This window comes from Rhinopithecus bieti, unplaced genomic scaffold, assembly GCF_001698545.2.
Source record: "Rhinopithecus bieti isolate Rb0 unplaced genomic scaffold, ASM169854v2 scaffold_66246, whole genome shotgun sequence".
In the NCBI taxonomy this organism is placed as follows: Eukaryota; Metazoa; Chordata; class Mammalia; order Primates; family Cercopithecidae; genus Rhinopithecus; species Rhinopithecus bieti.
The window spans coordinates 188519-202956 of NW_016826110.1; the positions used below are offsets into that span (position 1 = coordinate 188519).

The 14438-nt window shown below is 37.9% G+C and overlaps 1 long non-coding RNA gene across 2 annotated transcripts in view; it reads right to left on the reverse strand.

Moving 5' to 3' along the window:
• Positions 1-14438, reverse strand: part of LOC108522851 (uncharacterized) — an 87209-nt gene that overhangs the window by 27308 nt on the left and 45463 nt on the right. For both annotated transcript variants that reach the window (XR_001883619.1, XR_001883618.1), the window contains exon 6: positions 1714-1822. This is a non-coding gene — a long non-coding RNA (uncharacterized LOC108522851). The remainder of the gene's footprint in view (positions 1-1713; positions 1823-14438) is intronic.

Here is a 14438-nt window from a genome sequence, read left to right on the forward strand (position 1 = left end):
GCCATCAGAGAAATGCAAATCAAAACCACAATGAGATACCATCTCACACCAGTTAGAATGGCAATCATTAAAATGTCAGGAAACAACAGGTGTTGGAGAGGATGTGGAGAAATAGGAACACTTTTACACTGTTGGTGGGATTGTAAACTAGTTCAACCATTATGGAAAACAGTATGGCAATTCCTCAAGGATCTAGAACGAGATGTACCATATGACCCAGCCATCCCACTACTGGGTATATACCCAAAGGATTATAAAATTCTTAATAGATACGAATCTAATATACGATGACAAAGAAGGGACCAACTTTCTGGGCCAAGTCACAGCATAGTCAATGGTAGAATAAATGTACATCCGAATGAAAAGAACGCTGTTTTCCTCTTCAATCCTGGAACAACTTACAACTATTGCAGAAGTAGGCAGACCTGACAGCAGTTTGTCCAGTTGTGCTTCCCCACCCACTCATTCTTACCACATAATTTAGTGATGGTTCAACTGGGGAATTATAAAACACAACTTTCCATTAGAATAATAATAATCAATTTTCATGATCTTGCCCTCAAAGTAAAACTGAGTACATAGATTTTAATGTTGCAGATAAGGAACCCCCTGGGTATGGCTAGATCCAACTTGTTTCAGGCCAATACTGTTGTGTACCTTCTTTTAAGTGAGTTTTGCTTTTCTTTTCCCCCCACTTGACTACCTTTAGAAACACTGCTTTTGATCAACCAGGAAATCATCCCAAATACAGCCTTGTTAGGTACATCAGGTACGTACAACTGCTTAATGGTAACATTATTGTAACTAAGATACGAAGTTTTTCATCCATTAAGTTACTTCCGAGGGACTGATTTTCTCCAAGTTTCGCTGTCCTTCTTATCTAAGATTTCCTCTGGGATTACCATTCTGTTCATTTTGTATAATGCAGATTAATTCAATATCACCAGCCCCTGCTTCCAAACTCATCTCCAAGCTCATGCTTGGCAATAACAAAATCCATCAGGGAACTCAACTGAACCAACTGTGACATTTATATAATCAGCCACACAAAAGATTGGCAAAGTCTCTTCTAAAAACAATTTATATTTTAATATTAATTTCCTTTTCCAGCATTTCACAATGTCAGTACAGTAACATTTTCTAAAGTCCTGGTTGGATCAAATGTTAATGTTCTTTGTTAAAGAATCAATTATTCAATGACACTTGCTAAAGAACTGCAAGGCTGACTTTGTTTGAGGAGACTATTGCAATACAAGTAGGGACCTCTGCAGTGAGAGAAAGAGAATGAGCTCCTCTTCTCAGACAATAAGGAGAAGTGGGAATGTAAAGAAAGGACCAGGGTGGGCATCATTGGATGAAAAATCACTAAGAGGAAACAATAGGGTAAGGGGTATTCAGGGTAAACCAACTTAACAGGCTTCTTATTGAAGACAGGCCAGGGTGATCAGACATCACCTGGGGGATGGTGGAGGAAAACTCTGTCAGGTATCTAGGGTGATCAAGTATCATGGACAGGTAATACTGGCTAAACTAACTTAGCAGAGTTCTTGCTAAAATTGGACAAAGGATACAAAGATGAACACAGAAGCCCAAAATTCAAGGCTTGAGAAGAGAGTTTGAAAGCATCTACTTAGAGTTTCATCAAGGAAAGGATCTTTGTCAGTCCCTGCACTTGTTTAAGGAAAAACAAAGAATATAAGTCTGTTTTCTCACCTTTGACCAAATTGTTCATTAAGAGCCAGCTGAGTCACCTGTTGGGACCTAATAGCAGAGGATATTTGCTGTATGGTGCAAGCATTCAGGCATTTAATGAGGAAAATTTCTGTGGAAACAAAATAAAAACAGATTATTAGTCATGCCAGCTTTTGAGTCCTAAAAGCAGCCAGTCAAAAAGATTTTAAAATGTTGGGCTCCAAGTCTCTTCAGGTGGTAGAAGGAGGACAGCAGTGGTCATCTGACAAATATCCTGGCTTGCAACTGGGATGTCTTTGGTGATGGCATTGGGTGTTTGGGTGAACTGCTTGAGTGGCCCACACAGCAGCAGGCATGGAGGTTGTCAGTACACGATCTGCTGTGACTTTTTTGGTAGTTTATGATAACTCATCTAGCCTCAGATTGTAATGCTTCAGGAAAAGGGCAGTTTTACTCATCAGCAATGCCAGGTCAGGAGAGTGGGAAAAAAATTGAAATATTAGTTTGGAGAATTGTAACCAGATATGGAAGAAACTAGAATAATTCAGGATATAGTCCAGTTTATACATGGATAACAAGGGAGAAAATGAAGTTTACAAAGAGGCAAAAAATCACTCAAATGAACAGGATTATAATCTAATGCCCACAAGGGTGCATGATAATTTTCCACTGAAACAAAATTTCTACAATCACCCTCCTTTGGACCTCGTTTATGAAATGAATCTAATCTCATTAGATTAAGCCTGATTATTTACATAAGTGCAGCAAGAGTCATTGACCAAGTAGACGTTTAATAAGGAATTTTAGATTAGATTTTCTCAAAGCCCCTTGAGCCCAGGAAGCCAAGCCAAGAACTCACCACCAGATTTTTCTTGTGGTAACCACAGATTTCAGAGAATTCCTCTTTTCTTGAGATTCCCACAATATCCTGAGGTTCCTGAGCCTGCCAAAAAGTGATCTCCTTACATACATGTAAAACTGGGAATGCTATGAGCCAGGTACCAGGCCAGTTTTCCCAAGAGGGCTTTGTAAGCATTGACCCCATAAAATCTATTGTTGTTTCTTAAAGCCAGCTTCTATGCACATCATTTTCTGATATGACATTCCAGTCAAAGCCTTAGTAAAACAACTAATTTTTCCAATTCTATTCCGTTACAAGGAGAACAGATTCTTATCTAACTTATGCAAATAATTATATTGCCAGGATGATAAGAATACTTAATAATGGTTTAGAAATTTTGGAAAGACCAGACAGGGAAAAACAATAAATGTTTCATCTCTGTTCACAAAGATATACTTTACCAAATTGCTGTAAGTTACAGATAGCTTAAGAGAAAAGAGGAACAGGATTCCTTAAATCTGGAAAATAAAACATTAAATTACCAGCAATATTCCAAACAAAACCACAGTCACTCTTTGTCAGTTCATTCAGTTCCATGTAATTAATTTTTATCTGCTTGATTTGTGGTTCACAGTTTCATAAACATTTCTGTTTCTAAACACCTGATGAGCTTTCACATGACAAGAAAATTTGGTTATTTCTGTGACATACAACAAAAATAAAAACCACACAACAAGATACTGGCAAATTTCTATGACCTTCATACAATTTTATTACAATTAATATAATGCCTACATATGTAATATTCACCCATACAAATATAATGTAGGAAAAGAAAAAGCATCTCTTCTTTTATTTATTTGCAGAAAGAAAAGCAACATCTCTTATTTGACATGCCTTTCCACAAAATTTTTAAAACAACTTCATTGAGGTATAATTGATGTACAATTAAAACTGTACATTTTTTCAACTTTTATTTTAGAGTCAGTGGGCATATGTGCGGCTTTGTTACCTGGGTACATTATGTGATGCTGAGGTTTGGAGTACGAATGAATGATCCTGTCACCCAGATACTGAGCGTCATACCCAATAGTTAGTTTTTCAACCCTTACTCCCTCCCATTTCCTGCTACAATAGTCCCCAGTGTCTATTATTGACATCTGTATATCCGTGAGTACTCAATGTTTAGCTCCCAGTTTTAAGTGAAAATATGCGGTATTTGTTTTTCTGTTCTTGTGTTAATTTACTTAGGATAATAGCTTCCAGCTGCATCCATGTTCCTAGAAAGGACATTATTCTATTTTTCTTTATGCCTACATATGTGTACCATATTTTCTTGATCCAATACAACAGTGATGGGCACCTGAGTTGATACCTTGTCTTTGCTATTGTGAATAGTGCTGAGATGAACATGTAGTTAAAACACTTTGTTTTCTTTAGAATATTGTAATAGGCCATTCTTGCATTGCTATAAAGAAATATCTGACACTGAGTAATTTATTGGATAAGTGGTTTAATTGGTTGAGAGTTTCGCAGGCTCTACAGGAAGCATGGCACCAGCATCTGCTTCTGGGAAGTCCTCAGGAAGCTTTTACTGATGGCAGAAGGTGAAGCAGGAGCAGATACTTCACGTGGTAAAAGTAGGAGCAAGAGAGAAAGGGGCTGGGGGAGGCGTCACACACTTTTAAATGGTGTGAACTCAGAGGCAGAGGTCACTTATCAACAAGAGGATGGTCCAAGCCATTCATGGAGGACCTGCCCCTGTGATGAAAACACCTCTCACCAGGCCTCACCTCCAACATTGTGGATGATATTTCAACATGAGATTTGGGTGGGGACACATATCTAAACGCTCTCCGATATTACTCAGTAATGGGAGTGTTGTGTTGAATGGTAGTTTTAAGTTCTTTGAGAAATCTTCCAACTGCTTTCCACAGTGGCTGAACTAATTTACATTCCCACCAATAGTGCATAAGCATTCCCTTTTTTCTGCAGCCTTGCCAGTAACTGTTGTTTTTTGATTTTTTAATAGTAGCCATTCAGATTGGTGTGAGGTGGTGTCTCCTTGTGGATATGGTTTGCATTCCTCTGATGATTAATGAGGTATAGCGTTTTTTTAAATATGTTTGATGGCTGCTTGTGTGATTTCTTTGGAGAAGTTCATGTCTTTTGCCCATTTTTTAATGGGGTTGTTTTTCGCTTGTTTTCTCTACATCCCTCCACCATGTGTGATGCCTGTTCCCCCTTTACCTTCTGCCATGATCGGAAGTTTCCTGAGGTCTCCCCAGAAACAGAAGCTGTTATGCTTCCTATACATCCTACAGAACCATAAGCCAATTAAACCTCTTTTCTTTATAAATTATCCAGTCTCAGGTTTTTCCTTATAGCAATGCAAGAACAGCCTAATGCATTTGTCTTTTTGCTATTAAGTTGCAGGAGTTTCTTATTCATTTTGGATATTAACCCCTCAGATAAATAGTCTGCAAATAACTTTCTCCCATTCTGCTTACATATTTAACATGTCAAATTAACCTAATTCGTTTAACATCTCTCTTTTTACAAGATGAAAGAACAAATCCTTTAAAATTTTCAGGGGGCCTCTAGGAAATCTCAAAGTCATCTCAAGAACAAGAACATTTCATTGAGAATTTAATGTTTGGAGATTGTCAAAAACTTCTGACAGTTTGAACACTTGATTAAACAGGATTACAGATCACTGTAAAACAATACTTACCTTATTTTCAGTAATCAAGGACATAATAAATGTCAACATAAAGCACAAAAAATGCTCTGATGAGACACAAGATCTTCACAGGCAGATTACTCAAAGGGGGGAAAAAACCTGTTAGAATTTCTTGTTAACAACCATGAATCAGAAGACTTTTAGGATTTTCTTTTCCCCTGATATGTATCTTATGGAGGCGGTAGACCACCTTCTACACTGAGAAGACATCTAGCAGTTTTCTGAGTGTCTCCAAAGCCCACCTGAGTAATTAAAATATTTCATCTATTTCCAATTAGCCTTGTCGTTTCAGCCTCAGGACATTGGATTTAGGGGATCCTGAGTCCCTTGGAAGCCCCTGATAATGACAAGAGACCTTAAGTGTAAGTGATGCATGCCCCAGAGTGAGAAGGAAAAGGTCTGGCAGGGGTAGACAGAGAGATGGAGGAGGTAGGGAGCTGAAGGGAGACACATCAAAGAGTGCAAGTGAACTGGAGGGAAGATAGCAGGAGCTGGTGGGAAAACCAAAAGAAGGTGGAGCGAAGGTAATGAAAAGAGAGAGGTCTTAGAGGAGCTAGTCTGGGGAGACCTTATGTTTCCCAAAGAGGGAAGTTCCAAATCATCTTCAACAAAATCATGCCAACAAAAAGCAGGTAACAGATCTGGTATAGCATCGTAACAGCAGGAGGTCAAGAAGAGGGGTTTTGGTCAGCTGAGAAGTTCTCCTAGAAGAACCAGGGTTAAATACAGAGAGCAAGAAGGCCTCACAAAGAGCCAGGAAAAAATTTCCAGCCCAGTAGTCAGGGAGTAATCGCCACTCAAAACAGAGAACCAGAAAGAAAAACTTCCAGCCCAGAGAGTCAAGGAATAATTCCCACTCAAAACAGAGAAAGAAAGAAGACCTTTCAATTCAAGAGATACCTTTCAAAAGAAGCCAGCCCAGGCGTGGTGGCTCACACCTGTAATATCAGCACTTTGGGATTTGGGCAGGCGGATCACCTGAGGTCAGGAATTCAACACCAGCCTGTCCAACATGGTGTCTCTACTAAAAATACAAAATTAGCTGGGTATGGTGACGCATGCCTGTAATCACAGCTACTTGGGAATCTTAGGCAGGAGAATTGCTTGAACCTATGAGGCGGAGGTTGCAGTGAGCCGAGATGGTGCCATTGCACTCCTGTCTGGGCAACAAGAGCAAAACTCCATTTCAAAAAAAGAAAAAGAAAAGAGAAAAAAGAAGAAGCAGCAAGCAGCCTGGGACTCTAACCCAGCTTTAGAGAGTATATCAGAATCTCAAGAATCAAAATCTGTCCTTACCAGCTTCAGCATATATTTGTCCAGAGCAATGGTTCCAGAGTCTGTCTCACCAATGGATCCCCAACAATCAGTCGGGAGTGAAGACAAAGTCTTCAAAACCTTCTCACTTAGGTGAGAGATTCAAGAGCCTAATAATGAATCTAATCCTATCTGAGTCACAGAATCATAACTGTTATAGAACAAGATTATTCATTTATTTGTTAAAGAAAGGAAGATTTTATCCACTGGGGACTATAGATATAGGTATAGAGACCACTGCAATGAGGCACTGCAGTTGGAGAGACAGATTGAGCTCAACTCCAAATACAACAAGAAGAGTGAAAATTCATAGACAAGGAGAAGGGTGAGGGTCATTGGATAAAAAATCACTAAGAAAAAACATCAAGAATTAGGGGAGATTTAGGCTAAGCCAACTGACTAGGTTTCTTGCTAAAGGCATGCTACAGCGATCAGACATCACCAGGGGATTGAGGAGAATGAGGAACCCAACTAAGTATCGTGAGTGGCGGATTCTGGTTAAACTGACTTGGAAAGCTTCTTGCTAAAATTGAGCAATGCAGAGACAAACACAGAAGCCCAAAAGTCAGAGTGTAGTTGAGAAGAAAATTTAGAGTCTGACTAGCGTTTCCTCAAGGGGAGAATCTATTACCTCTCATTCTTGTCTTTGAACCATTTTCCACATTGCCTTTTTTCTGTCTCCCCTGAACCTCCTTAAGGAACCTCAAGAAACCAAACTCTTAGTGCTCAAGGATTCTCAGTCCCATCACTTTTCAAATTCTATTCCTGCTTTCACAAAGGAAAAAAAAGGTGAAGAGAGATGAGCAAAGGAAAAAATCATTGGTTATTAAAAGCACCAACTTGTAATCTACGTCCTTTTTCAAGAGTGAAGAAAGTGTTGGGTTGTTTGAGCTAAAAAACCAAAACTACAATCTGATAGACTTCATATCAGTGTACGAAATTATCCTAAAATCAATTTTAATGAGAAGCTGTCAATCTCTAAAATATCCTATATGCAATTTAATTGCCTGCTTAGTTTATTTTTTAGTCAAAATGCACAAACAATTCCCTCTACTCCCATATTTCTGAATTAATAAAGATGCTTTTTCATCTGCTGGAAAGGTCTCACAAGACAAGGTAAGTATTAAATGTATGTGAGCTGATACTTATGAACTTGACAGAAGAAAGCTGAGTCTTTTAAAAAGTGAAAAAGAAATGAAATTGCCATAAGACACAAGTCCCAGAAATCTTAGTTTGCAGATAGGTAAGTTAATGGTCACTTTTGATCTCAGCTGAAGTCATCTAGTTCTTGCAATTCATTATGCAGGCAATTACCAGTAATAAGTTTCTCCAGAAACACAGCAACTACTTTTTCAAACTATTTCCAATTATAACAGCAATAGTTACCTGTCAGGAAATACTAATAGATGAGTGGCAACAGAAATATATTAACAAGCAGAGTTTAAAGACAAGAGAATTTTATAAAGTTCTTTCCTTGTTACATTCTTGAGGGGAAAAGTCAATATACTGTGTAAAAAGAGACAAATGAATCCCCGGCAGTGATTATGGTGCATGGCTGTTCTAACTCACATGTTATTAACCCATAGATTTATTAGTGTGATTTGAAATACCATCCACTCCCCTTGCAGGAAATGGTTTAATTATAAGACACAAAAAACTACCTCCAAGTTCTTATGTTTTCTTTCCAATATTATTCTGCCCTCCTATGGAAACAGAGATAGGTCCCCTACCTTCGGATGCTGAATTTTTAAAAATGTGTTTCAAGCTTATCACCAGGTATTTCAGGAAAGTAGAAGAATTTTAGAAAGTTATAAACAAATACCATATATACAATACCATTCCCGAATCCACTTGAGCTTCTAACTTAGTAGAGAATGCCATTTACATTTCTAAAAAATGTATGGCCGCTAGAGTTCTGAAACATGCCAAGACGATTACTGTTATTGAACAAGTCTGTATAACTAGACTATCGTCAACACAAAAAGCCTTTTAGTAAGCTTCTAATGCTTATATTGCAATGAGGTGGTTTGAAATATTATGCTGTTCCTACCAGATCAATTTCAAGGAGTGTGAAGTAGAAAGCCCATCCTAGCAGACTTTCAAAACAGCAATATTTGAAGTTTGGAATGTACAAGAATGCAGGCAAGTATTCAAGCATGTACATCTTGTGCAGTGTTTGTGGATAAAAAAACATAATGAAAATGGAATGAGATGAGCGCATTATACAACATATCTGTTTTAGTTCTTGTTGTGTGATATATGCACTTATTATCATAAGCCATGAGATGCAGTGAACACATCAATCACATAAGCAGCTTTCATATCACACACAAAGTGCTGCTCATGCTATAAAATAAAATAAAGCTATTAATTTCTTTGCCTCAGCCAATGAGCCAAAACTAGGAAAATGAATTGTCATTGTAAACACTTGCTAATATCACCTCTCTAATATTTATCAAGATATGTGAGGATGGCAAGTCTAAACATACAAACTCTTGATTTTCCCCACACAGCAGTTGACCTCAGTTGATTCCCCTTCGCTGAACTTTTTCTATCTCATAAATTCTTACATGAGAAGTTTAACTCCAAGAGAAAAAAAAAGCAGACAAAGTCCAGTACTGCTATTTATGATGTATATAAATATGAGTCATTTCAGCATCACTTGTTCAGGTAAGATGAAAAACAAGTTCTATTGATTCCCACAAGTCTAACCTAGCTCTATTTCCCTTAGGATCTAATGAAACTCAGGCATTTTCTTGCATTATAATGATTCTATTTCCTCAATAGCAGTGTATTCTTTGCTATATCTTAGAAATCTGCTAAAGTTTATGGCTCTTTCACTAATACTGTGATAAATATTTGGTACCGCATAATAAAATAGCCAACAAATTATAATTTTACCTTCTGCTCTGCATAATTATAATTACTTCCCTTAAGAATACAGTGTAGCCTTTTGTCAATTTTCTGTGCTTATTATTTTCAAAGGCAGAGTTTTAAATTATTAATATGAAGAGGCTAAAATTGCAACAACGGCACTTGAATATTGAGAAATACAAATAGGTACTCAGATATCTGTGCTTAAGTCACATTTTAAGAAAGTAAGTATAGAATGCATTCACGTATAGATATGTATCAAAGATTTTAGTTAAATTTTATCTCAGGGCTTAGCATTTAGCAACAATAAGGGCAGCTAACAGCTACTGAGTTGTAATACGTAACAGGCTGTTTCTTAGAAACTTGATATACATTACCATATTTAATCCTCAAACAACCTCTTGGGCAAATATTGTTATGGACCAATGTTACAGATAAGGAAATAAAACTTAGCAAGTTTGTTCCCAGAACAATGAGTTGTTATTATAAAGGAGGCGCAATTGTCATTATCATTCAGACTATATTCCTGTTCAATTTCCCTGGATTCACTTCTACTCCCTAGAAGGAGGGAACCATAATGAAGTAGCAGAACCTAATATTTAAACTATCTGTGAGACATTAAAAGCATACGGCTAAATTTCTCTTTAGCCTCTTTTACAAGATTATGATCCAGTACGGGTGGGGGACACTGTTGGCGCGTGGAAAGTAGTGGGTGGACTATACTCCAGATATCTTCCCTCTAGGATGGAGGGGAGAGATAAGATAACATAGACAAGCATGAGCACCTCTCTGAGGGGTCTGTCAGTCACCTTGACTCCAACCATCCCTAGAGTCAGAATAAGAACAAAAATTTCAGGCACCAGAGGACAAATGATAGGCTTGCTTGGGAGTACAATGCTATATAATTTATAAAGGGACTTCAAGAACTCAAGGGAGGAAACTGAGGGAGTGGGGTTTCTTATGGAACAGATGAGAATAATAACATCAATAATATACATATTGTTTTGTGCCTTTTACTGTGATCTATGCCAGTACGTACTGTTGAAAACAAAGCACCCCAACTTTTCAGCTGGAACCACTATATCGTTTGTAATTTGCCAAAATGACAAACAAAAAGGGAAAAAGAGGAAGCACCCATTATATGTTCTCTAAGCTTTTTAGAAAACTTGGAGTTGTTCCTTTGGCCACCTATATGGGAATCTACAAGAAAGGTAATATCGTAAACACCAAGAGAATGGGCACTGTTCAAAAGAGAATGCTCCACACGTGTTACCATGGCAAACCTGGAAGTCACTAATGTCACCCAGCATGCTGTTGGCTATATTATAAGCAAACAAGTTAAGGAAAAGATTCTGGCCCACAGAATCGGTGTGGGTGTGCATATCAAGAATATTAAGCACTCTAAAACTTGAGATAGCTTTCTGAAAAGTATGAAGGAAGATGACTAGAAAAAGAAGGATACCAAAGAGAAGGCATCCTGGATTCAAGTGAATGCCAGCCTGCTCCACCCAGGGAAGCACACTTTGTGAGAACAAACGAAAAAGAGCCTGAGCTGCTGAAACCTAAGCCCTGTGAATTGACAGCACAATAGACAGTAAGAAATAAAATCATGAAATAAAACATTTCTGAATTGTTTAAAAAACACTCAACATTTAGTGACTTAACACAACAGTTGTTTTATTATATTTTATGGTTTCCGTGGGTCAGAAATTTGGAAATATCAGACTGAATGGTTATGACATCAATTGAGGTGAAATAGAGTAGAGGTAAGGCTGGAGTAGCTGGGGACCAGCTGGGCACCTCTCTCTCTTCATATCGTCTTAAGCCTCCCCATGTGGCCCCACCATGTGAACTAACTTGGATTTCCTCATAGTATGGAAGCCTCAGAAATGACAGTTACATGGTAGGTAAAGAGTTCTAGAGTAAATATTCCTTGAAAAACGTAAAAGCTGCATCACCTTTTATGACCTGGCCTTAGAAGTTATGCAGGGACAACTTTGTCCCATTCTATTGGTACAAGACAGTCACCAAATCCAGATTCAAGAATGCAGGATTTCGATTCCCTATAGATGGGATAGTGGCAAGGATCTAGAAGAGCCTATGGGATGGATTGCATGCATCTTTGGAATATATCATCTGCCACAGAATTAGAGACAAGTTTTTGTTTTCTGGAGCTGACACTCTAGTTTGGGATGGGCAGGAGAAGGAAACAGGCCACAGTCAAATAAACTAACAAACAACATGATTTCTAATACTGAGCACTATAATAAAAAGAACAAGGTAACGTGAGGGTGACCAAGGCTGATCGAAAGATTACTTTGAATGGGGAGGTCAGAGAAGGCCTCTCAGTGGAGAGAATATTTGTCCTTGGGTGACATTTTTTTTAAGGGACTAAAAGGAGCCAGCCAATCAAATATCATGATGCAAATGATTCTAGGCATAGAGAACAACAAATGCCATGTACCTTTGCTCACATTTACTATGTTTATTATGCTTATGTTTACTGGGCTGAATGAAGAGGATGAAAAACAATAAAACTTGGGAGCAAGCGTTAAGGAAAGAGGATTATAAGGAGAAGTGAGAGGTATAGGCCTGTGTATTACTTTGCTAGTGCTGTCATAGCAAAGTATCACACACTGAGTGATTTAAACAGCAGAAATTTATTTTCTCACAATTCTGGAGGCTAGAAGTCCAAGATCAAGACAAGCAGGGTTGGTGTTTTCTGAGGTCTCTCTCCTTGACTTGTAGATGGCTATCTTTTCACTATCTTTACATGAACTTCCCTCCGTGTGTGTCTGTGTGTGTCTGCGTGTGTGTGTGTGTGTGTGTGTGTCCTAATTTCTTCTTTTTTTAAAGACACCAGTGGTACTGGATGAAGATCCACCTTAATGACCTTATTTTAACTTAATTACCTTTTTAAAGACTACATCTTCAATTACATGCATATCCTGAGGTACTATGGATTAGGACTTTAATACATTACTTTGTGGGAGACACAATTCAGCCTGTGACAACATGGTATGTTGACTTGTAGGCCACAGTAAGGAATGTGGATTGTATTCTAAATGCAAGGAAGCCAAATTTTCTGGTTTGCATTTTTTAAGGAAGGTGCTGGCTACTTTGTAGAAAATAGATTGTAGAGAGGCAAGAATGAAAGCATGAAGTCTGGTCAATAGTTTACCGCAGGAATCCACATGAGAGCTTATACAGGGTAGTTTGCCTCCCCCTTTACTTTTGCTGACACAAACCAAGAGCATTTCAAACCAGAGATACAAGCCAAGTAGCATTTCTTTATAAAGATTTTTCCTTAACAGTTTTCAAAGAATTACTATGCTATCAAATGTGTAAAAACAAGTCTCAAGGTTGTAAAACAAGTCTCAAGTTTATATAAACAATCGGTACTTTAGTAAACATGTAACTTTACACTTTCTCAGAATACCATGTTTCTGTATCTTTAAGAGAAGTAGTTTAAATGAAATGATCCAAAATATTTCTTCCAGTTCTAAAATTGTAGAATTGAGTCAGTTAACAAAAAAAGATAAATCTTGGAATGTCAAGTATAAAATTATTTGATACATAATCTATGAATATTTTAATCAGTTTCATATCAAGTCCAGAAGTATCGGGCCAGGAGTTGAGATAACCTTGAATTAAAGTGAATACTTTTCAAGAATCTGTAGAGATCATTACAAGCCATTGTTTCAGTCTCCAGCAAAGAGACTTTCTACAGTTTTTTAGTTTATCATTGTTCAGCTACTGAATCTGAAATAGACCCATCAGACTCATCTCTCAACTTATCAAACCCTGTGACCGTTTTTAGACTTATTTCGTGTCCAGACCATTAAAATCATATTCACAATCACAGGCATAACAATCATGACTAGTCACTCATCTTTTAAAACCCTCTCATAAAAACAAATTGCATCCTTCCTCCCATCAGTACTTCTGCCCACTAATAGTGCTGTATTCTGAGAAAGCCTGACCGTTTTCAAATGACTACACTCGCCCTTACCTTTATAACTTTTCCATTTCTGATTTCACTAGCCAACAAAATTGAAACTTCAGGAAGAGAAGCTGATCAAATGCAATTAATGGTAGTAAAAGCTGAAGATTCCTTGTCATTAATTTCACTGACTTAAAGAAATCCCCAGGCCCAGTTAATAGCTGTAAGCTGGGGAAAAGCAAAAAAATGATCAACTAACTCCCTTCTCCCCATATTTACCAGTAGTCCCAAAGCCAAAGTACAGGGACATAAATCGTATTATCACACAGATGTATCCTGGGATAGGAACCTATCTCACATACTTATTCCATTTCTGTGGAAAGAAGACTTGGCTGACTAGACAACCCCCTCCACAAGAAAAAAATGCTACTTGTCATTTATCCTTCATGTCACAACCCATTTATTTTGCCATTAGGTAAAGTGAGAAATAAGGCTTTTCATTTGTCTGTTGTTGACTCAGTTGTTTGCACTGGATTTCCTCACTACTGTCCTGCACCATCAGCCAATGTCATGCTTCCTGAAGGGCTACAGCCCAGGAAATGTTCTTGCTCTATGAATAACCTTGATTCCTAGTCAGAATTTCTGCCCTGCCTCCTCTTGCAATCTGTGCAACTGTATCTCCCAAAATGAATCTCTTGGGTCCTAGAGCAAGTTCTAAGGATCCGGCACCCTGCCTCCTGTTCTCTGAGCCCTAATCTTTGCTTGTAGCTCTGTGGCATTAGAGATTATCTCCCAAGATGAAAAAGAGTGCTTGAAATAAATGGCAGAGTAAAGAAGAGGAAATTTTTTAGCCAAAATTATCCACAACACCCCACTATGTTCTTGTCTCACGTCTCTCAAAATGTCTAATCTTTTTAACCAGAGATTCACCCTCACTCCAACGATAGTGACATTTGAAAAGGGAAATGTAGAAGAGGAGTCCAGCCCTTTCCACATCACATATACACATAAAAATAGGATACTATTACCCT